This window comes from Pleurodeles waltl, chromosome 8 (assembly GCF_031143425.1).
Source record: "Pleurodeles waltl isolate 20211129_DDA chromosome 8, aPleWal1.hap1.20221129, whole genome shotgun sequence".
Lineage (NCBI taxonomy): Eukaryota > Metazoa > Chordata > Amphibia > Caudata > Salamandridae > Pleurodeles > Pleurodeles waltl.
Window position 1 is genome coordinate 198146383 of NC_090447.1, and position 25676 is coordinate 198172058.

Sequence of the window (25676 nt, forward strand, 5' to 3'; positions counted from 1 at the left end):
GTAAGACTTGAGTACTGTAGGGGTCTGGACGGTGCCATACTGTGAAAATAGTATACTGTGTGCTCGGTTTATGTTCTCCTATGCCATGAGTAGACAAGTGTGTCCGTAACTGTAGGAGGCTGGACTGGCTTGTAGTGAGTACCAAGGGGTACTTGCACCTTGCACCAGGCCCAGTTATCCCTTATTAGTGTATAGGGTGTCTAGCAGCTTAGGCTGATAGATAATGGTAGCTTAGCAGAGCAGCTTAGGCTGAACTAGGAGACGTGTGAAGCTACTACAGTACCACTTAGTGTCATATGCACAATATCATAAGAAAACACAATACACAGTTATACTAAAAATAAAGGTACTTTATTTTTATGACAATATGCCAAAGTATCTTAGAGTGTACCCTCAGTGAGAGGATAGGAAATATACACAAGATATATATACACAATAGCAAAAATATGCAGTATAGTCTTAGAAAACAGTGCAAACAATGTATAGTTACAATAGGATGCAATGGGGAAACATAGGGATAGGGGCAACACAAACCATATACTCCAAAAGTGGAATGCGAATCACGAATGGACCCCAAACCTATGTGACCTTGTAGAGGGTCGCTGGGACTATTAGAAAATAGTGAGAGTTAGAAAAATAACCCTCCCCAAGACCCTGAAAAGTGAGTGCAAAGTGCACTAAAGTTCCCCTAAGGACAAAATAGTCGTGTTAGAGGGAAAATGCAAGGAAAACACAAATCAGCAATCCAACAACGATGGATTCCTGACTGAGGGTACCTGTGGAACAAGGGGACCAAGTCCAAAAGTCACAAGCAGCTCGGAGATGGGCAGATGCCCAAGAAATGCCAGCGGTTGGTGCAAAGAAGCTCTTACTAGGCTGAAGAACTGTGAATACTGCAGGAACGACAAGGGCTAGAGACTTCCCCTTTGGAGGATGGATCCCCCACGCCTTGGAGAGTCGTGCAGAAGTGTTTTCCCGCCGGATGGACGCCAACAAGCCTTGCTACACGCAAATCGTGCGTTTGGCGTTTTTGGACGCTGCTGGGGCCCAGGAGGGACCAGGAGGTCGCAAATTGGACCTGTAGAGAGAGGGGACGTCGAGCAAGACAAAGAGCCCTCACTGAAGCAGGTAGCACCCGGAGAAGTGCCAGAAACAGGCACTACGAGGATGCGTGAAACGGTGCTCGCCGAAGTTGCACAAAGGAGTCCCACGTCGCCGGAGACCAACTTAGAAAGTCGTGCAATGCAGGTTAGAGTGCCGTGGACCCAGGCTTGGCTGTGCACGAAGGATTTCCGCCGGAAGTGCACAGGGGCCGGAGTAGCTTGCAAAGTCGCGGTTCCCAGCAATGCAGCCCAGCGAGGTGAGGCAAGGACTTACCTCCACCAAACTTGGGCTGAAGAGTCACTGGACTGTGGGGGTCACTTGGACGGTGTCGCTGGATTCGAGGGACCTCGCTCGTCGTGCTGAGAGGAGACCCAAGGGACCGGTAATGCAGCTTTTTGGTGCCTGCGGTTGCAGGGGGAAGATTCCGTCGACCCACGGGAGATTTCTTCGGAGCTTCTGGTGCAGAGAGGAGGCAGACTACCCCCACAGCATGCACAAGCAGGAAAACAGTCGAGAAGGCGGCAGGATCAGCGTTACAGAGTTGCAGTAGTCGTCTTTGCTACTATGTTGCAGGTTTGCAGGCTTCCAGCGCGGTCAGCGGTCGATTCCTTATCAGAAGGTGAAGAGGGAGATGCAGAGGAACTCGGCTGAGCTCATGCATTCGTTATCTAAAGTTTCCCCAGAGACAGAGACCCTAAATAGCCAGAAAAGAGGGTTTGGCTACCTAGGAGAGAGGAAAGGCTACTAACACCTGAAGGAGCCTATCACAAGGAGTCTCTGACGTCACCTGGTGGCACTGGCCACTCAGAGCAGTCCAGTGTGCAAGCAGCACCTCTGTTTCCAAGATGGCAGAGGTCTGGAGCACACTGGAGGAGCTCTGGACACCTCCCAGGGGAGGTGCAGGTCAGGGGAGTGGTCACTCCCCTTTCCTTTGTCCAGTTTCGCGCCAGAGCAGGGGCTAAGGGGTCCCTGAACCGGTGTAGACTGGCTTATGCAGAATTGGGCACATCTGTGCCCAACAAAGCATTTCCAGAGGCTGGGGGAGGCTACTCCTCCCCTGCCTTCACACCATTTTCCAAAGGGAGAGGGTGTCACACCCTCTCTCAGAGGAAGTTCTTTGTTCTGCTATCCTGGGCCAGGCCTGGCTGGACCCCAGGAGGGCAGCTGCCTGTCTGAGGGGTTGGCAGCAGCAGCAGCAGCTGCAGAGAAACCCCAGGAAGGGCAGTCTGGCAGTACCAGGGTCTGTGCTACAGACCACTGGGATCATGGAATTGTACCAACAATGCCAGGATGGCATAGAGGGGGCAATTTCATGATCATAGACATGTTACATGGCCATATTCGGAGTTACCATGGTGAAGCTACATATAGGTAGTGACCTATATGTAGTGCACGCGTGTAATGGTGTCCCCGCACTCACAAAGTTCAGTGAATTGGCTCTGAACAATGTGGGGGCACCTTGGCTAGTGCCAGGGTGCCCTCACACTAAGTAACTTTGCACCTAACCTTTACCAGGTAAAGGTTAGACATATAGGTGACTTATAAGTTACTTAAGTGCAGTGTAAAATGGCTGTGAAATAACGTGGACGTTATTTCACTCAGGCTGCAGTGGCAGGCCTGTGTAAGAATTGTCAGAGCTCCCTATGGGTGGCAAAAGAAATGCTGCAGCCCATAGGGATCTCCTGGAACCCCAATACCCTGGGTACCTCAGTACCATATACTAGGGAATTATAAGGGTGTTCCAGTAAGCCAATGTAAATTGGTAAAAATGTTCACTAGCCTGTCAGTGACAATTTAGAAAGCAATGAGAGAGCATAACCACTGAGGTTCTGATTAGCAGAGCCTCAGTGAGACAGTTAGTCACTACACAGGTAACACATTCAGGCACACTTATGAGCACTGGGGCCCTGGGTTACCAGGGTCCCAGTGACACATACAACTAAAACAACATATATACAGTGAAGAATGGGGGTAACATGCCAGGCAAGATGGTACTTTCCTACACAACCCCCCCCCCCCCAAATGAAGGACAATAAGACTAGCCATGACCTGATGAGTCTTCATTGTCTAAGTGGAAATATCTGGAGAGTCCATCTGCATTGGAGTGGCTACTCCCAGGTCTATGTTCCACTGTATAGTCCATTCCCTGTAGGGATATGGACCACCTTAACAATTTAGGGTTTTCACCTTTCATTTGTTTTAGCCAAAGTAGAGGTTTGTGGTCTGTCTGAACAATGAAGTGAGTGCCAAACAGGTATGGCCTCAACTTCTTCAGAGCCCAGACCACAGCAAAGGCCTCCCTCTCAATGGCAGACCAACGCTTTTCTCTAGGGGTCAACCTCCTACTAATAAAAGCAACAGGTTGATCCTGGCCCTCAGAATTAAGTTGTGATAGGACTGCCCCTACTCCTAATTCAGATGCATCAGTTTGGACATAGAATTTTTTATAGTAACAAGGGCTTTTCAGGACAGGTGCAGAGCACATGGCCTGCTTCAGCTCCTCAAAAGCTTTCTGACAGCTTGCTGTCCATAATACCTTTTTAGGCATTTTCTTGGATGTGAGGTCATTAAGAGGGGCTGCAATGGAGCCATAGTTCTTAATGAACCTCCTGTAATACCCAGTGAGGCCTAGGAAGGCTCTCACCTGAGTCTGAGTGGTAGGGGGAACCCAATCAATAATAGTTTGGATTTTCCCCTGAAGTGGTGCAATCTGTTCCCCACCAACAAGGTGTCCCAGATAAACCACCTTACCCTGCCCTATCTGGCACTTTGAAGCCTTGATAGTGAGGCCTGCCTTTTGCAGGGCCTCCAAAACTTTCCATAGGTGTACCAGGTGATCATCCCAGCTGGAGCTAAATACAGCTATATCATCCAAATATGCTGCACTGAAAGCTTCCAGCCCTTGCAGGACTGTGTTCACCAACCTCTGAAAAGTGGCAGGTGCATTTTTCAAACCAAAAGGCATTACAGTAAACTGGTAATGTCCTCCAATGGTTGAAAATGCAGTCTTAGGTTTAGCATCTTCTGACAATTTGATCTGCCAATACCCTGCAGTCAAATCAAAAGTGCTTAGATACTTGGCAGATGCCAGTGTATCTATGAGCTCATCTGCCCTGGGTATAGGGTGAGCATCAGTTTTGGTTACCAAGTTGAGACCTCTATAGTCTACACAAAACCTAATTTCCTTCTTTCCATCTTTAGAATTGGGTTTTGGTACCAGTACCACAGGAGAAGCCCATGGACTGTCAGAGTGCTCAACTACTCCTAGTTCCAACATTTTCTGAACTTCTTGCTTTATGCAGTCCCGGACATGGTCAGGCTGCCTATAGATCTTACTTTTGACAGGTAAACTGTCTCCAGTATCTATAGTGTGCTCGCACCAAGAAGTGGTGCCTGGCACAATGGAGAAGAGTTCTGAAAATTGTCCTAGGAGATTTATGCAATTATCTTTCTGCTCAGCAGTAAGACAATCAGCCAAAACTACACCTTCCACAAGAGCATCTTGTTCTGTGGAAGAGAAGAGATCAGGTAGAGGATCACTGTCTTCTTCCTGTCCCTCATCTGTTGCCATGAGCAGGGTGAGATCAGCCCTGTCATAGTAGGGTTTCAGGCGGTTGACATGGAGCACCCTAAGGGGACTCCTGGCAGTGCCTAAGTCAACCAAGTAGGTGACTTCACCCTTCTTTTCAACAATTGTGTGGGGTCCACTCCATTTATCTTGGAGTGCTCTTGGGGCCACAGGCTCCAAGACCCACACTTTCTGCCCTGGTTGGTACTGAACCAAAACAGCCTTCTGATCATGCCATTGCTTCTGGAGCTCTTGGCTGGCCTGAAGGTTTTTACTGACCTTTTTCATGTACTCAGCCATCCTTGATCTGAGGCCAAGTACATAATCCACAATATCCTGTTTAGGAGCTTTTAAAGGTTGTTCCCAACCCTCCTTTACAAGTGTGAGTGGACCCCTAACAGGGTGTCTGTAGGAGAGCGCCGGAGGAAACCCAATCATGGCGCTCTCCGAACGCCTCGCCAGATCGGCAACCCCGTCGTCATGGAGACGCATCGGGAAGGAGGCGGAAGTCGGCCCCGGAGTTCCGGGTTGCCGAGAGTGAAGAAGGGCACGGCGGGACGAGATTGCTCTTCTCTTCCGGACGCGAAACGGACCCCGAGGGAGAGACGGCGGAAAAGAGTGAGACGAGGAGAAACGGAGAGCCAGACGCCAGAGAAGAGACGGAGAGAAGCGCCAACCCGGAATACCCGAGAGGAGAGACGGAAGAAAGGACGGAAGAGCCACCCCGAGAGGAGACGGAGGACGCGACAGCCTGCCACGGCCCAGGAGGGTCGTGGCTGGACAAGGTACGTGCCTTAGTAAAGGGCCACAGCAGAACCCAGGGAAGGGGAAGGGTAGGACGAGAGGGGAGGACTGAAAGGGGGAGGAAAGGGGAGGAAGGGAGACAGGGTGACTACCTCTAAGGGGAGAGCGCCTGAAGCGGGGCAAGTTCCCTGGGCACCTTAACAACCACGTATGCTGCCTGACACTAGGAAAAGAAACCATTTCACCTCCCCACTAAAAAGGTTAGAGTAACCCTTCCGTCACTATCCCCCCCCCCCCTTTTCCTTAGTTCACCTCCTCTCCCTTACCCCCACACAGAACCAAAACCGTGCTTACCCTCCACACTTACCGGCTGCCACCTTGTTTTTGTTCTTCCGAGGAAACCTGCCGCCAAGATACCGGAACACGCCACCCGGAAGAAAAAGGAAGGGAAAAGAATAAGCAATCCACCTGAGACGGATAGAGACCAGAGAGGGAGAAAAGGAAAGGAAAACAGAACTCAGAAACACCGGTTACTCACAGACTGTTCTAGAGTTATTCTCCCCCTTATCTACCGCCAAGAACAATAAAAAGCACGTAAACCCCTATAAAGGGTAGTTAACCTCAGTGTTTGTGTCCTCTATCACCCCTACACCACATCCATCTCCTACAGTGGTGTCAGAAGTGGGATTTTGGACGGATACGGGATAATGGAGGACAAGTCCAGCATGGAAGAAATGATTAAGCAGTTGGCTGAAGGGCAGCGCCATCTCCAGCTAGTCTGGGAAGCCCAGCAACGAGAGGCCAAGGAGGATAGGGAGGCCCTACAGTCGGCATTGAAAAGCCAGGCCACCATTATGGCCAATAATCAGCTAGTTCATGAGACTGCCATACAAAAGCTGACCGACACTATAGCCGCAAGTAAGGTGCATCCCAATGTGCCCAGTTCAGTCCTACAAAAATACCAAGAAGGAGAAGACCCTGACTCGTTTTTTACGAACTTTGAGAGAGTCGCTTCCAGTGCTCAATGGCCGGCAGAGCGGTGGGGTCAGTATATAGCTCCCCTCCTGACAGGAACCCTCCAATCCGCTTATCAGGCCGCAAACCCGGGAGGTGTCACCCCATATGCCGAGATAAAGAAGAGTATTTTGGAACGAGTCGGACATGATGTCGAATACTATAGAACTAGGTTCCGGAAAGTAAGATGGGGACCCTATGAAGACCCTCGGACATACTATTACCGGGTGAAGGATCTAGGGTTGAAGTGGCTAGGACCACTAGGAGCGGAACGCGAGGACATAATTAAGGCGATTATTCTGGAGCAGTATCTAGATTCCCTACCGCCCCATACCCGACACTGGATCCGACAACACCCCAATATAGACACTGAGACAGCGGTTGATCTAGCTTGTGCTTATCACAGATCAGGAGAGGGTAAACCACAACCCGTCCGCCCCATGGGGAAACCACCAATACCCCCTACTCAATTCCACACACGACGAGCAACCGAAGAGACCGGCCTACCTAGAAACCCGGAGAGAAGTCCGATGCAGCAACCCCAATGTTTTAACTGTGGGGAGTGGGGCCATATCGCTCGTGGATGTCCCAGAAAGCAGGAGGGTATAGAACCAATGGAGATAGGCATGACTAGAGGCAGAGTCTTATGCCTAGGAAAGAGTAGTGTGTCCTTTAAGTACCCCCTGATGGTCAACGGAAAACTTGTTATGGCCTTAATTGACTCCGGGTGTAGTCAGTCAGTAGTCCGACGTAGTTTGATTCACCAGATACCACCCCCTGAGGACCAATGGGTTACGATATGCTGTGTTCATGGGGATCGAGCCCAGTATCCGCTTCTCAACATAAACATAGGCTGGGACGGACATATAGACAGTCTGCCTGTGGGGCTTATGGACAACCTGATAGAGGAATGTGTAATAGGAACGGACTATCAAAGGTTCGACGACCTCTTAGACAGGACCAGACAGAAAAACCCAGTGGACAACTGGTGGGGTGACGCGCCATTCCGAGATGATGCTATACCTAGCCATCCCACTAGACGGAAGCTAACACGAAAGGAGAGGAGAACGGAGAAACAGAGATACGCCTGGCAACAGGACCAACAAAACAAAGAAGGGGTCATGGCCCTCCTAGACGCAGCCCCCACATCGTTTAGAATGAGTCAACACGAGGATCCCACCTTAAAACATGCTTGGAAAAATGCTAAAACCGCCTCAACTGGAGAGGTAGGTCCTTACTTCTTGACCTCAAAAGATCTGTTATATAGGGTCACCACCAAAACAAATGGGGAGAAAAGACAGCTCGTCGTTCCCGAATCCTACCGAACCCAGATACTCTTCCTAGCCCACAACCAACCAGGGGGAGGACATTGTGGCAGGGAAAAAACAGAAGAATACTTACTCAGGCGGTTTTACTGGCCGGGAGTATATGCCCATATCAGAAGGTACTGCGCTCAATGTCCTAAGTGCCAACTTGTGGAGCCAGGAACGCTCCGTAAAGCACCGTTGCAACCCCTACCTCTGATTGATATACCATTCAAGCGGGTCGGTATGGACATAGTTGGTCCTCTGTTACCGTCTAGAAAAGGGCATACCCACATTCTCGTGCTCGTAGACTACGCAAGTAGGTACCCCGAGGCCATTCCCCTTTCCAGCACCACTACGAAAAACGTAGCACAAGCTATGATATCTTTCTTTTCCCGGGTAGGATTTCCCGAAGAAGTCCTTACGGACCAGGGAACCCCATTCATCTCAGGAATGATGAAACAAATCTGTACATCCCTAGGGGTTCAACAGATAAAAACATCCGTCTACCATCCCCAAACGGATGGATTGGTCGAACGGTATAATCGCACCATAAAAACCCTTTTAAGGAAAGTGGTGAATGAGACAGGTAAGGACTGGGATCAGAAGCTTCCCCTAGTATTGTACGCTATAAGGACACATGAACAATCCTCCACTGGGCATAGCCCGTTTGAACTGGTATTTGGGAGACAACCAAGAAACCTTCTAGATATGGCAGTGGAACTTTGGGAGGAGGAGGAGAACGAAGAACGTCCTATCCTAGACTATGTCCATAATTTAAAAACCCAACTCCAATCAGTATGGGAGGACGTAAGGCAGCATCTAACAGAAGCCCAAAATAACCAAAAGACTTACTATGACCAGGGTACCAAACTCAGGATCTTACAACCCAACGACAAAGTGTTAATCCTCAGGCCCACCTCAGAGCACAAATTAATTGCCAAATGGCAGGGACCATACAAAATCATAAAAAGAGTTACCCCCGTTACCTATTTATTAGAATTAAGAGATAATCCAAGGCGAACCCAGATTTACCACATTAACCTATTAAAGAAATGGGAAGAACCCGCTAGCAATAACTTAGCATTAGCGAGGGGGTGTCTGATCACGCCAACTCAACCTTTAGGGTTAGAATTGTGCCCCACCTCACTGTATGACCCCCAACAGCTCCCCAAAATCAGTGAGTCCCTTTCCGAGATAGAGACCCGAAAAATGACGGAGTTAGTCCACCGTCATGCCTATTTTTTTTCTGAACTACCGGGGAAAACAGCACTGGTCCAGCATCACATTAGAACCCCGGAAGGAAAAGTAGTACGACAACGACCTTATCGAATTCCCGAGGCAAGGAAAACCCTCATAGAAGAGGAAGTCGATAAAATGTTGCGTTTAGGAGTTATTGAAACCTCTACCAGCCCATGGTGTTCTCCGATTGTCATAGTGCCGAAGCCGGATGACTCTATCCGCTTCTGCATTGACTTCCGGAAGCTCAATGAGATATCCCTTTTTGATACATACCCCATTCCTCGGGTAGATGAAGTCCTGGAGAAGATAGGGCAAGCCCGATATATGACCACTATTGATCTGACAAAGGGGTATTGGCAGATCCCCTTAGCACCCTCGGACAAGGAAAAAACGGCGTTCGTATCCCCTTCAGGCCTGTATCAATTCACGGTGCTCCCTTTCGGGCTTCATGGTGCCCCAGCAACGTTCCAACGACTAATGGATCAACTACTAAGACCCTACCATGATTTTACAGCCGCATATCTGGATGATATTGTTATTTTTAGTTCTACCTGGTCTACCCACCTACTTCACCTGGATAAAGTGTTCTCCGCACTATCCGCGGCCGGGCTTACCGCCAATCCAAAAAAATGTATACTAGGGCAGACCCAGATAGCCTACCTAGGTTACGTTATTGGGAATGGGCTCTTGAGTCCCCAAAAGGATAAAGTAGCCACCATTCGACATATTCCCCTCCCTACCACCAAGAAGGAACTTCGCTCCTTTCTGGGGCTAGTTGGATACTATCGAAGGTTCATCCCTCAATACTCTACTATCACAGCCCCCCTTACAGACCTCCTAAAAAAAACAATATCCGACGGTCCTACCTCCTTTTTCCCCCTCCCAACTTCAGGGATTCCAATGGCTCAAGGAAGCCCTTACAACCGAACCAGTATTGCGTTGTCCCGATTTTGCCAGGCCCTTCCATCTTTTTACGGACGCATCCAAGGTCGGGTTAGGAGCCGTGTTGGCACAACCTGACCGCCAGGGACATGAGCATCCAATAGTCTACATCAGTAGGAAGCTATTACCTAGGGAAACGAACTACCCCACTATAGAAAAGGAATGTTTGGCCATTAAATGGGCAATCGAATGTTTGCAGTATTACCTCCTGGGACGCCCATTCATCCTCTTCACCGATCATGCGCCTTTGACATGGTTGGCTTCCCATAAAGACACCAATTCCAGAGTACTCCGCTGGTTCCTTGAACTGCAACCCTTTACTTTTCAGATCCGCCATATCCCTGGGGCTCGCCAATGTCCCGCAGACTTCCTCTCCCGCTGCCCTGACTCCTCGGGCCTATACCAGTCCTGATCGTGGGAAGGGGTGTGTAGGAGAGCGCCGGAGGAAACCCAATCATGGCGCTCTCCGAACGCCTCGCCAGATCGGCAACCCCGTCGTCATGGAGACGCATCGGGAAGGAGGCGGAAGTCGGCCCCGGAGTTCCGGGTTGCCGAGAGTGAAGAAGGGCACGGCGGGACGAGATTGCTCTTCTCTTCCGGACGCGAAACGGACCCCGAGGGAGAGACGGCGGAAAAGAGTGAGACGAGGAGAAACGGAGAGCCAGACGCCCGAGAAGAGACGGAGAGAAGCGCCAACCCGGAATACCCGAGAGGAGAGACGGAAGAAAGGACGGAAGAGCCACCCCGAGAGGAGATGGAGGACGCGACAGCCTGCCACGGCCCAGGAGGGTCGTGGCTGGACAAGGTACGTGCCTTAGTAAAGGGCCACAGCAGAACCCAGGGAAGGGGAAGGGTAGGACGAGAGGGGAGGACTGAAAGGGGGAGGAAAGGGGAGGAAGGGAGACAGGGTGACTACCTCTAAGGGGAGAGCGCCTGAAGCGGGGCAAGTTCCCTGGGCACCTTAACAACCACGTATGCTGCCTGACACTAGGAAAAGAAACCATTTCACCTCCCCACTAAAAAGGTTAGAGTAACCCTTCCGTCACTATCCCCCCCCCCCTTTTCCTTAGTTCACCTCCTCTCCCTTACCCCCACACAGAACCGTGCTTACCCTCCACACTTACCGGCTGCCACCTTGTTTTTGTTCTTCCGAGGAAACCTGCCGCCAAGATACCGGAACACGCCACCCGGAAGAAAAAGGAAGGGAAAAGAATAAGCAACCCACCTGAGACGGATAGAGACCAGAGAGGGAGAAAAGGAAAGGAAAACAGAACTCAGAAACACCGGTTACTCACAGACTGTTCTAGAGTTATTCTCCCCCTTATCTACCGCCAAGAACAATAAAAAGCACGTAAACCCCTATAAAGGGTAGTTAACCTCAGTGTTTGTGTCCTCTATCACCCCTACACCACATCCATCTCCTACAGTGTCCAAAAAGAAGTTCAAAGGGGCTGAAGCCCACTCCTTTTTGGGGTACCTCCCTGTAGGCAAAAAGGAGGCATGGTAGAAGGATATCCCATCTCCTGCGGAGTTTTTCAGGGAGTCCCATAATCATGCCTTTGAGAGTTTTATTAAATCTCTCTACCAGTCCATTTGTTTGTGGATGATAGGGTGTTGTGAACTTGTAAGTTACACCACACTCCTTCCACATGGCCTTTAAGTATGCAGACATGAAATTGCTTCCTCTGTCTGATACTACTTCCTTTGGGAAGCCCACCCTGGAAAATATTCCCAGGAGGGCCTTTGCCACTGCAGGTGCTGTAGTGGTCCTTAAAGGAATTGCTTCAGGATATCTTGTGGCATGGTCCACTACCACCAAGATAAACCTATTGCCTGAAGCAGTAGGAGGGTCAAGGGGGCCAACTATGTCGACCCCTACCCTTTCAAAGGGAACCCCAACCACAGGCAGTGGGATAAGGGGTGCCTTTGGGGTGCCACCTGTCTTGCCACTGGCTTGACAGGTTTCACAGGACTTACAAAATTCTTTTGTGTCCTCAGACATCCTAGGCCAATGAAACAGGGGAACAAGCCTGTCCCAAGTTTTCATTTGTCCTAGATGCCCAGCTAAGGGAATGTCATGTGCCAGTGTTAGGAGGAACTTTCTGTACTCCTGAGGAATCACTAATCTCCTGGCAGCTCCAGGTTTAGGATCCCTATGCTCAGTGTACAAGAGGTTGTCCTCCCAGTAAACTCTGTGAGAGTCACTGACATCCCCATTAGCCTGTTTGACAGCTTGCTGTCTGAGACCCTCTAATGTGGGACAGGTTTGCTGTGCCACACTCAGCTCCTCTCTGGCAGGCCCCCCTTCACCCAAAAGCTCAGCAGTGTCTGCTTCCAGCTCCTCTGGTGTAGGTTCTGCACAGGGAGGGAATTCTTCTTCCTCAGAAGTTGAATCCACTGTAGAGGGAGGGATAGTAGGAAGTGGTTTGCTTCTACTAACCCTAGCTTTAGGGAGCACTTGGTCCATTGTTCCAGGATCCAAGCTTCCCTGTCCTTTTTGCTTTTTGGCCTGAGCCCTTGTCAAAGCAAAAATATGCCCTGGGATGCCCAGCATTGCTGCATGGGCCTCCAACTCCACATCTGACCAAGCTGATGTCTCCAAATCATTCCCTAATAGACAGTCTACAGGTAAATCTGAACCTACCACAACTTTCTTTGGACCAGATACCCCCCCCCCAGTTGAGATTTACAACAGCCATGGGGTGGCTTTGTGTTATGTTGTGAGCATCGGTTACTTGGTACTGGTGTCCAAGTATGTGTTGTTCAGGGTGCACCAGTTTCTCAATCACCATTGTGACACTGGCACCTGTGTCCCTGTAGGCCTGGACCTCAACACCATTTATTAGGGTTAGTTGCTTGTACTTCTCCAAGTTATGGGGGCAAGCAACCAAAGTGGCTAAGTCAATAGCCCCTTCAGAGACTAAAGTAGCCTCTGTGGTCTCCCTAATTAGACCAACCCCAACTAAATTACCAAAAGTGAGCCCAGCTACTCCCTTGGATTGGCTATTAGTAGGTTTGCTCCCACCACCACTGCTATTAGTAGGGACACTAGGTGTAGCAGTAGGGGTTGTAGTGGTAGGAGCTGTGGTGCCTTTCTTTGGACAACTGGGATCTGTTGTCCAATGGCCTTTTATCTTACATAAATAGCACCATGGTTTCTTTTCCTTGTTCTGATTAAAGGAGGATTTGGACCCACCACCCCCACCAGAGTGTTTTTGTGGGCCTGATGAAGACTCATTTTTAGATTTGTCCCCACCCTTGTCAGAAGACTTACCATCCTTCTTTTTGTTGCCATCTTTGTCACCCCCTGTATGAACTTTTCTGTTCACTCTTGTTCTGACCCATTTGTCTGCCTTCTTTCCCAATTCTTGGGGAGAGGTCAGATCAGAGTCCACCAAGTACTGGTGCAACAAATCAGACACACAATTATTAAGAATATGCTCTCTCAGGATCAAGTTATACAGGCTGTCATAATCAGTAACTTTACTGCCATGTAACCACCCCTCCAAGGCCTTCACTGCCTGGTCAATGAAATCAACCCAGTCTTGTGAAGACTCCTTTTTGGTATCTCTGAACTTTATCCTGTACTGTTCAGTGGTTAAGCCATAACCATCCAGGAGTGCATTCTTAAGAACTTGGAAATTGTTAGCATCATTTTCTTTTACAGTAAGGAGCCTATCCCTACCTTTTCCAGTAAATGATAGCCATAGGATAGCAGCCCACTGCTTTTGAGGGACATCCTGTACAGCACAGGCCCTCTCAAGTGCAGCAAACCACTTGTTAATGTCATCCCCCTCCTTATAAGGGGGAACTATCTTGTGCAGATTCCTAGAATCATGCTCTTTTGCAGGATGACTATGGGGAATACTGCTGCTGCCACCATGGGTATCTAAACCCAACTTCTGTCTTTCCCTCTCTACTTCTAAAGACTGTCTATCCAAATCCAGCTGTTGCTTCTTGAGCTTCAGTCTGGTTTGTTCCACTCTCAATCTATTGAGCTCCCTTTCTAACAATCTGTCATCAGGGTGGGTGGGAGGGACATTTCTAGATACAGAGGTATGATGGGAATGAACAGAAGGAGACCTGTCCCTTACAGAGGGCACCCTAAGAGCTTGGCTACCAGTATAATGTGAGAGCACACCATTAGTATGGTGTGATTCAACCTCTGTACCAACTATGCTAGACTGTCTAGTAATGGGCAGGCTGAGAAGTTTCTTTCCTGAACCTTTTCCTGGGGGAGTCCCTGGATCAGATTGAGAACCATTAGCTACTTTTTCTACAGATTGGGCACTTATGGCCTTATCCTGTACTCTAAGCATATTAATTAACAGTTCTAAAGAAGGATTCTTCCCTACACTCAAACCTCTCTCTATGCAGAGACTCCTTGCTCCTTTCCAGCTAAGGTGATCATATGCAAGTTTGGACAGTTCAACATTTTGGCCTGTGCCAGACATTTTTAGAGAGAGTTAAAGTGATAGAAAAAGAGAAAAAAGTTTTCAGAACTTTTTGGAAAGACAGAAAAAAACTTTTTAAACTTTTAAGAACTTTTTGAAAGTTTAGAAGTACTTTTCAGCACTTAGAAAAGAGTGAAAAGAGGAAATGCAAAACTTTTTGGCTATGTGTATATACACTGACCTTGTTTTGTATATTTTTCTCTTATGAAAAGTACAATGACAAGAGTGGTAAGTAGTCTCAAGCACTTATCCCACCGCTGCACAACCAATGTAGGAGGCTGGACTGGCTTGTAGTGAGTACCAAGGGGTACTTGCACCTTGCACCAGGCCCAGTTATCCCTTATTAGTGTATAGGGTGTCTAGCAGCTTAGGCTGATAGATAATGGTAGCTTAGCAGAGCAGCTTAGGCTGAACTAGGAGACGTGTGAAGCTACTACAGTACCACTTAGTGTCATATGCACAATATCATAAGAAAACACAATACACAGTTATACTAAAAATAAAGGTACTTTATTTTTATGACAATATGCCAAAGTATCTTAGAGTGTACCCTCAGTGAGAGGATAGGAAATATACACAAGATATATATACACAATAGCAAAAATATGCAGTATAGTCTTAGAAAACAGTGCAAACAATGTATAGTTACAATAGGATGCAATGGGGAAACATAGGGATAGGGGCAACACAAACCATATACTCCAAAAGTGGAATGCGAACCACGAATGGACCCCAAACCTATGTGACCTTGTAGAGGGTCGCTGGGACTATTAGAAAATAGTGAGAGTTAGAAAAATAACCCTCCCCAAGACCCTGAAAAGTGAGTGCAAAGTGCACTAAAGTTCCCCTAAGGACAAAATAGTCGTGTTAGAGGGAAAATGCAAGGAAAACACAAATCAGCAATGCAACAACGATGGATTCCTGACTGAGGGTACCTGTGGAACAAGGGGACCAAGTCCAAAAGTCACAAGCAGCTCGGAGATGGGCAGATGCCCAAGAAATGCCAGCGGTTGGTGCAAAGAAGCTCTTACTAGGCTGAAGAACTGTGAATACTGCAGGAACGACAAGGGCTAGAGACTTCCCCTTTGGAGGATGGATCCCCCACGCCTTGGAGAGTCGTGCAGAAGTGTTTTCCCGCCGGATGGACGCCAACAAGCCTTGCTACACGCAAATCGTGCGTTTGGCGTTTTTGGACGCTGCTGGGGCCCAGGAGGGACCAGGAGGTCGCAAATTGGACCTGTAGAGAGAGGGGACGTCGAGCAAGACAAAGAGCCCTCACTGAAGCAGGTAGCACCCGGAGAAGTGCCAGAAACAGGCACTACGAGGATGCGTGAAACGGTGCTCGCCGAAGTTGCACAAAGGAGTCCCACGTCGCCGGAGACCAACTTAGAAAGTCGTGCAATGCAGGTTAGAGTGCCGTGGACCCAGGCTTGGCTGTGCACAAAGGATTTCCGCCGGAAGTGCACAGGGGCCGGAGTAGCTTGCAAAGTCGCGGTTCCCAGCAATGCAGCCCAGCGAGGTGAGGCAAGGACTTACCTCCACCAAACTTGGGCTGAAGAGTCACTGGACTGTGGGGGTCACTTGGACGGTGTCGCTGGATTCGAGGGACCTCGCTCGTCGTGCTGAGAGGAGACCCAAGGGACCGGTAATGCAGCTTTTTGGTGCCTGCGGTTGCAGGGGGAAGATTCCGTCGACCCACGGGAGATTTCTTCGGAGCTTCTGGTGCAGAGAGGAGGCAGACTACCCCCACAGCATGCACAAGCAGGAAAACAGTCGAGAAGGCGGCAAGATCAGCGTTACAGAGTTGCAGTAGTCGTCTTTGCTACTATGTTGCAGGTTTGCAGGCTTCCAGCGCGGTCAGCGGTCGATTCCTTATCAGAAGGTGAAGAGGGAGATGCAGAGGAACTCGGCTGAACTCATGCATTCGTTATCTAAAGTTTCCCCAGAGACAGAGACCCTAAATAGCCAGAAAAGAGGGTTTGGCTACCTAGGAGAGAGGAAAGGCTACTAACACCTGAAGGAGCCTATCACAAGGAGTCTCTGACGTCACCTGGTGGCACTGGCCACTCAGAGCAGTCCAGTGTGCCAGCAGCACCTCTGTTTCCAAGATGGCAGAGGTCTGGAGCACACTGGAGGAGCTCTGGACACCTCCCAGGGGAGGTGCAGGTCAGGGGAGTGGTCACTCCCCTTTCCTTTGTCCAGTTTCGCGCCAGAGCAGGGGCTAAGGGGTCCCTGAACCGGTGTAGACTGGCTTATGCAGAATTGGGCACATCTGTGCCCAACAAAGCATTTCCAGAGGCTGGGGGAGGCTACTCCTCCCCTGCCTTCACACCATTTTCCAAAGGGAGAGGGTGTCACACCCTCTCTCAGAGGAAGTTCTTTGTTCTGCCATCCTGGGCCAGGCCTGGCTGGACCCCAGGAGGGCAGCTGCCTGTCTGAGGGGTTGGCAGCAGCTGCAGAGAAACCCCAGGAAGGGCAGTCTGGCAGTACCAGGGTCTGTGCTACAGACCACTGGGATCATGGAATTGTACCAACAATGCCAGGATGGCATAGAGGGGGCAATTCCATGATCATAGACATGTTACATGGCCATATTCGGAGTTACCATGGTGAAGCTACATATAGGTAGTGACCTATATGTAGCGCACGCGTGTAATGGTGTCCCCGCACTCACAAAGTTCAGTGAATTGGCTCTGAACAATGTGGGGGCACCTTGGCTAGTGCCAGGGTGCCCTCACACTAAGTAACTTTGCACCTAACCTTTACCAGGTAAAGGTTAGACATATAGGTGACTTATAAGTTACTTAAGTGCAGTGTAAAATGGCTGTGAAATAACGTGGACGTTATTTCACTCAGGCTGCAGTGGCAGGCCTGTGTAAGAATTGTCAGAGCTCCCTATGGGTGGCAAAAGAAATGCTGCAGCCCATAGGGATCTCCTGGAACCCCAATACCCTGGGTACCTCAGTACCATATACTAGGGAATTATAAGGGTGTTCCAGTAAGCCAATGTAAATTGGTAAAAATGGTCACTAGCCTGTCAGTGACAATTTAGAAAGCAATGAGAGAACATAACCACTGAGGTTCTGATTAGCAGAGCCTCAGTGAGACAGTTAGTCACTCCACAGGTAACACATTCAGGCACACTTATGAGCACTGGGGCCCTGGGTTACCAGGGTCCCAGTGACACATACAACTAAAACAACATATATACAGTGAAGAATGGGGGTAACATGCCAGGCAAGATGGTACTTTCCTACAGTAACTATCATCCACAATCAACAGTAGCATAAAAAAACACCACCAACCCCCCCAACAACCCTCTGGCTCACCCCCATTGTCTCCCTCAGCAAAAAAAAAAAACACATTACCTAAGCAGATCACTGCACATGGGAGTATTAGGGGTCTGTAACCCACAACCCTCCTCAGCTCTTAATCTCCAAACAATAACAACACTGAAAATGCAAACGTTTACTCTTATCTCCTTGTGAGAGTCTGGGGGGGGAGAAGGGGTTTGGAAGGTGGAGGAATCAGGTCCCTCCTGACTTCTCCTGCTTGATGTGCCATTTCAGCTGCATTGCCTCCCTGAGTCCAGAACTGTAAGGAAATGCCTCCTTGGCATGGTTACCCCCTGACTTTTTGCCTTTGCTGATGCTATGTTTTGAATTGAAAGTGTGCTGAGGCCTGCTAACCAGGCCCCAGCACCAGTGTTCTTTCCCTAAACCTGTACTTTTGATTCCACAATTGGCACACCCTGGCATCCAGATAAGTCCCTTGTAAGTGGTACCCCTGGTTCCAAGGGCCCTGATGCCAAGGAAGGTCTCTAAGGGCTGCAGCATGTTTTATGCCACCCTGGAGACCCCTCACTCAGCACAGACACACTGCTTGCCAGCTTGTGTGTGCTGGTGAGAACAAAACGAGTAAGTCGACATGGCACTCCCCTCAGGGTGCCATGCCAGCCTCTCACTGCCTATGCAGGTATAGATAAGTCACCCCTCTAGTAGGCCTTACAGCCCTAAGGCAGGGTGCACTATACCATAGGTGAGGGCACCAGTGCATGAGCACTGTGCCCCTACAGTGTCTAAGCAATACCTTAGACATTGTAAGTGCAGGGTAGCCATAAGAGTATATGGTCTGGGAGTCTGTTTTACACGAACTCCACAGCACCATAATGGCTACACTGAAAACTGGGAAGTTTGGTATCAAACTTCTCAGCACAATAAATGCACACTGATGCCAGTGTACATTTTATTGTAACATACACCCCAGAGGGCACCTTAGAGGTGCCCCCTGAAACCTAACCGACTATCTGTGTAGGCTGACTGGTTCCAGCAGCCTGCCACACTAGAGACATGTTGCTGGCCCCATGGGGAGAGTGCCTTTGTCACTCTGAGGTCAGTAACAAAGCCTGCACTGGGTGGAGATGCTAACACCTCCCCCAGGCAGGAGCTGTAACACCTGGCGGTGAGCCTCAAAGGCTCACCCCTTTGTCACAGCACCACAGGACACTCCAGCTTAGTGGAGTTGCCCGCCCCCTCCGGCCACGGCCCCCACTTTAGGCGGCAAGGCTGGAGGAAACAAAGAAAACAACAAGGAGGAGTCACTGGCCAGTCAGGACAGCCCCTAAGGTGTCCTGAGCTGAAGTGACTCTAACTTTTAGAAATCCTCCATCTTGCAGATGGAGGATTCCCCCAATAGGATTAGGGATGTGACCCCCTCCCCTTGGGAGGAGGCACAAAGAGGGTGTACTCACCCTCAGGGCTAGTAGCCATTGGCTACTAACCCCCCAGACCTAAACACGCCCTTAAATTTAGTATTTAAGGGCTCCCCTGAACCTAAGAATTTAGATTCCTGCAACTTACCTGAAGAAGAAGGACTGCTGAGCTGAAAAACCCCTGCAGAGGAAGAACAGAAGACACCAACTGCTTTGGCTCCAGACTTACCGGCCTGTCTCCTGCCTTCCAAAGAAACCTGCTCCAGCGACGCTTTCCAAGGGACCAGCGACCTCTGAATCCTCTGAGGACTGCCCTGCTTCAAGAAAAGACAAGAAACTCCTGAGGACAGCGGCACTGCTCTAAAAGAACTGCAACTTTGTTTCAAGTAGCAGATTTAAAGACCCCTGCAACTCCCCGCAAGAAGCGTGAGACTTGTAACACTGCACCCGGCGACCCCGACTCGACTGGTGGAGAAACAATGCTTCAGGGAGGACCCTCTGGCGACTCTACGACTGTGAGTAACCAAAGTTGTCCCCCCTGAGCCCCCACAGCGACGCCTGCAGAGGGAATCCCGAGGCTCCCCCTGACCGCGATTGCCTGAACTCCATTTCCCGACGGCTGGAAAAGACCCTGCACCCGCAGCCCCCAGCGCCTAAAGAAACGGAACTCCTGTGCAGGAGTGACCCCCAGGAAGCCCTCTCCCTTGCCTAGGTGGTGGCTACCCCGAGGAGCCCCCCCCCTTGCCTGCCTGCAACGCTGAAGAGATCCCTTGATCTCTCATAGGAAACCATTACAAACCCGACGCGTGTTTGCACACTGCACCCGGCCGCCCCCGCGCTGCTGAGGGTGTACTTTTTGTGCTGACTTGTGTCCCCCCCGGTGCCCTACAAAACCCCCCTGGTCTGCCCTCCGAAGACGCGGGTACTTACCTGCTGGCAGACTGGAACCGGGGCACCCCCTTCTCTCCATTGAAGCCTATGTGTTTTGGGCACCTCTTTGACCTTTGCACCTGACCGGCCCTGAGCTGCTGGTGTGATAACTTTGGGGTTGCTCTGAACCCCCAACGGTGGGCTACCTTGGACCAAAAACTGAAACCTGTAAGTGACTTACTTACCTGTTAAAACTAACATTACTTTACCTCCCCCATGAACTGTGAAAATTGCAGTGTCCACTTTTAAAACAGCTTATTGTGTTTTATGTAAAAAGTATACATGCTAATGAAATGATTCAAAGTTCCTAAAGTACTTACCTGCAATACCTTTCAAATGAGATATTACATGTAAAATTTGAACCTGTGGTTCTTAAAATAAACTAAGAAAATATATTTTTCTATAACAAAACCTATTGGCTGGATTTGTCTCTGAGTGTGTGTTCCTCATTTATTGCCTATGTGTATGTACAACAAATGCTTAACACTACTCCTTGGATAAGCCTACTGCTCGACCACACTACCACAAAATAGAGCATTAGTATTATCTCTTTTTGCCACTATCTTACCTCTAAGGGGAACCCTTGGACTCTGTGCATGCTATTCCTTACTTTGAAATAGCACATACAGAGCCAACTTCCTACAAGAACCGTGTCTCAAACAGGGGATGGCTGTCTTGTGTGTTTGTATTCCAGGATGGCAATTGCTATGGCAAATGGGTGTGATCTGTCCAAATCCGATGTCTGCTCCCCCAACTTGGGGCCAGGTAACACTCCCTCTGGGGGTCTGTCCTGTTTACTCTTTTTCCCACAGGTACCAACAGTCCTTGGGCCTTGCTCTATGGATGAACTGGTCAGGGATATTTGTCTTGCCTGGGCAGCTGTGTGGGGCTCAACCACACCTCCTGTTCACTCCACTCACGTGCCTCTATCTGGCAGCCCTGGCCACACCTCAGGCCCGCTCTCAAGACCTGTTCTTCACTCAGGCTGTCTTCAGCTGCCCCAAACCAGTGGTTCCCGCCCCCAACAAGGATGGGGGTGGCGCCTCGGACTAGACGCGGGCACAACAGCCCGTCTTGTTTGCTCTACTCGGGGGCCTCGGACTGGCAGCTGCAGCCACCATACGGGCACCATTTCAGAGCCCGTGCGGCCTCCAGTCTATATTCTACTGTTCCAAATAGGGCTCAACATGAATATTTAGTCCAGGGGTGGATGTCATCCCCTGCAGTATCGGGGTAGCCCTACCCCACCACAATTTAGCATGGTACAGCAGGCCCGCCCCGCTCCACACCCCTTGGGCTGCCGCTAGTTCTCCTCGGCACTGCTGCCTACAAGACCTCTGGGCCCGTCGAAACAGCGGACCACACCCGGCACACAACCTCAGGCTTTGGGGGTAAGAAGGACCAAGGTGAAATGAGTTCCCTGGGCCATCCGGCAGCTCAGGTCTCGCCACCCTACTCTGGCTGGTGGATAGCTTCAACACACTGCCGCCACTATCGTGACCAGAAATCAGAGCCACTGTGGCTACACAGGCTTTCTGCAAATCGCTTCCTGGACCCTGATGGGGCCAAATCCAGGCCACTACTGTTCGTGATGTCTGCCTGGTGTGTCCTGGAAAAAGTGTAGCAGAGCAAAATCAAATTGATGGCAGGATTAACACTGGTTGAAAATCGGGCTGCCGGAGCTCATGGAGAACGCTGCTAGTCGGCGCATCCCTGGCACACAACCTCAGGCATTGGGGTGGAAGAAGAAGCATGGTCAGGACCTGCTGCTCTGCTCCGGTCGGTGGATGGCTTCAACACTCTGTCGCCGCCATCATGACTTAGAAATCATTGCGCTGTGGCCACCCAAGTGTTTGACAAATCGCTCTGAGGACCCTGACTGGGTCAGATACAGGCTAGTACTGTGGCTCCTATCAGCCTGGTGTGTTTGGGGGACAAAGTGTAGCAGAGCAAAGTTATATTGATGGCAAGATTAACACAGGATTAAAATCAGACAGCCGGAGCTCACGGAGAGCGCTGCTAGCCGGCCATCCTGCTGGCCATGCCCACGGACATGAATACATTGTTAACCCTACAAAAGACGCGTCTTTACCCATTAAAGACACTAGTGTTTACACCTCCGGTGGAAAACAAAATATTAGGTAGCCGCACTGGGTGCAATAAAGTCACATGGTGAGGTACCACTAGACTCCTTTGTTGTCCAGACAGCATGACATATGAAAAGGTCTCATCTCTCTCCCCACAACAAACACAACCTTTCTACTGACCACAGGAACATGCAAAATCTATCCCAACAATGAGAAAGTGATGGCATTTCAGAGGCTGCTTCCTCTTTACCTGCCGGCTATTCTCTGATAGAATGATTATGAAATTAATGGAAATGATAGCAATGCAATAGACTCAAATACATGCTTACACATGCACTTACTGCAGGAGTGCTGTGTCCGGCAATGGGAGGATCTAGTTTTGGTGAAGCCCAGAGTTCAGCACAAATTAAAATGTTTGAAGAACAAGAACTTGATAATGGCCATGTATTTTCTTGACCATTAGCCACAAGTGACTATTTCCACAAACACCCCTCACACAATGGGCACCACATTTGGGCCTTATTAGATTACAGTGCCAATGGACTCCTTAACTACAGTTGCTGTGCATTAATCTGCTGGAATGTATGGCAGTACAGCCTACCCTATGATCCACAGGAAGACACTGCTCATTGAAACAGACATCATGATCACCATGTATTACATCCAAAAACGGGAGCAGTCATTTACTCCATGTGCCATCCTTGGAGCAGACAATCTGGCAAAAGGTCATTCGTCATCTGGTGTTTCTCCTTGCAGAATATCTCCCAGGAGTAAAGAACGATTTTGTAAACCTGCTCAGCAGTACACATCAACGAACACACAAATGGGAGATGGATGCCTATGTACGTCAGAAGTACTTTCACCTCTGGCATATACCTGCAATCGTTTCTTTTGCTGCTCACAAGAAGGCAACATGCCCAAAGTTCATCTTCAGATACCCACAGTCCTTGGGCCTTGCTATATGGACTAACTGGTCAGGGATATTTGTCTATGCTTTTCCTCTACTACCACTGAACCATATTCAGTGACAAAAATGAAACAGGCTCCTGTGAGGTTCATTCTTGTTGTACCTGCATGCACAAGATGACCCTGCTACTCAAAACCACTAGACAGGTTGATATGTAAACATAAAAAACTACCTCTACGTACAGACCTTCTCAAACAGCATTGGGGTCAGCTGCATTATCCGAGCCTCAAGACGTTGAGCCTTGCGATTTGTCACCGGAAGTCTTAGAATTAAGGTACCTTCAACTGCCAGAAGAGTGCTTGCTCATTCTTAAGGAGGGTCAGAAGCTACTGCAAGAGATTGTGGTGCAGCAAAATGCAAAAAATGTGTTCAGTACTGTAGTGTCATTGATGAGCAGCTCTTCCAGGCTTCAGCACAGGGCATGCTTTTCTTTCATTTGACAGCTGTAGCAGCTAACACGCTGAATAGGCAATTTCAATCTATATGCAGAATTCCTGTTGTGAGAATGTTTTTGGAGGGCTTTGAAATAGTCATCCCTCCTTGAACACCACCAGTTCCCTCCTGGGTTCTTAATTTTGTACTTGCTCACATAACGGGATTGCCGTTTAAGCTGATGCATTACAATTTTTTGTATGGAAACTGGCTTCTCTTGGGCTTTCCATTTTAAATGTTGAGAATACTTGTTTATTACATTGACCGTACAAAACCAATTAACAAAATAAAGCAGCTATTGTTATCTTTTGCCAAGCCTCCCTTTGGGAAACCTGTTTCCAAGTTGGACATTATGAAATAGATAATTAGGCGCATATATGTGTGTTATGCAAAGGCAATGTCCACACTGTATACTATCGTCAAAGGCACATTTGATTTGTAAAAAAAAAAAAAGAAAATAGCCTGGAAAGCATTCCTGGGCACTATTCCACTTGCAGTATTTTATAAAGTTGGACAACCAACACACTTTCACAAACCATTATTGTGTAGACATTCATAACTAATTGTTAGGTAAACTATCCTGAAAAGCGTTGTTCCAAGCATCTTCTACTACTACTCTCAACCCATTGTTTTAGGAAGCAGGACACTGCTTTTCAGTTTGTCCAAACATGTGATTGGCACATTTTAGGGATATTGCTGTGGTCAAAGTTCAACTTCAAACTGAACAAATATCTTATATTCAGGGCCACTGGAATTATGTGATTGTGCAGCAGCGACAATTCTTGCATACTTGCCATTTAATCCATCATCTGCTGTATAATCAGAAGAATTCAACAAAAAACTGTTTTGTTTCCTAGCTCAAATGGTTCAAAAGTTACTAAAAATGTGACAGTGGATGGCCCTTTGCAAAGCTGAAGTGGTCACCTTTCTGATGGTAAACTGGCACCGATAAGGTGCAGGCAATGATCAGAGAGTATTACCAAGTTTACAAATGATGAAGTAGCACTATTACAAAATGTGCTGCATTGTGCCCCATAATTTGCCTTCTCTTGTTGCATAATTTTCTCAAACCAGCTGCATAATTTGTCCCTTTCCTGCTGCATAATTCCATTGGCTTTGTTTATCTTCCACATATCACCAATAAACACCCATGGCAAGGCTCAAGCAGCAAAAACAGGAGCTTCTGCCATTTCACAGTAGTAACTACAGTAACTGTTCCATAGCGTAGAAGTGCCATATGAGCTGCTACTTTAAATTCAAATGACATTTGCTCAATTTGAACTTGCTGTCTGTTTGAATGAGCACTCTTTTCATGTGGATCATTGTGTAAAATGCCTGTAGTGTAAACAGTACTGCCCTAAATTCACTACAGTAGCAGCCCCAAAGCATAGAAGTACATGGAACTGCTAATTTATTGATCACAGATGAATTGACAGTAGCTTATTTTTATACTCCTTGAGCCTTACCATGGCCTTGTTGAAGATATGTGGAATGTAAGATATTTGCTCCATTTGAATTTGAAGTTGCATTGTAGTGCATATTAGGGATATTGCTGTGAAGCTTGTGAACTATTAAGCTTTTTCTGAAATTGTTAGGTTGAGCTTAGTAGCGCGCAATCATTGCTTTTTCGACGTGTTGGTTATCTATTTGGGCTTTTAACCATGCCCACCGCACGCCCATCACTATCACTCGTTCATGGGCTTGCCTTTCAAAAATCCTTCGATAACATTGGTAAATGCTTCACGTTTGTCCCTCTTTAGGGCGGTTTTGTTACCGCCTTGGGGACCAACCCTGTTAGATGGATAATTGCACGTTTGCCAATACGTTTGACTGTTAGTGAACTTCTTTTTTCTTTTGTGTGTCTCCTTCGCTCTCACGCTTATGGTGGCCGTGGCGCTTTGAATTGATTTGCTTATGTCAACTGTTTTACTTTACATTTTCAATTTATGTGGCAAGAAAAGTCCAGTTAGGAATTTACAACGCTAATAGCTCTAACTTGAGCAAATGCGAGACCCATTGCATTTCAAATGCTTTTTTTGTATTCCAGTCCTTATGGGTTGTTGGGTATCTTTTTGGAGGTAAGTGTTAGTGATAGGACTCTTTTTGTATTGATGTTGAAAACGCTTTTAAATTCTGAAAAATCAATAATGTGGTTCCTCAAAATACACGATTCTTGA

The 25676-nt window shown here is 48.6% G+C and overlaps 1 protein-coding gene across 1 annotated transcript in view; it reads left to right on the plus strand.

Annotated features, from left to right (window-relative positions):
- The window catches only part of LTN1 (listerin E3 ubiquitin protein ligase 1), a 488777-nt gene that overhangs the window by 131023 nt on the left and 332078 nt on the right, over positions 1-25676 (plus strand). The gene's annotated exons all lie outside the window — the stretch shown is intronic.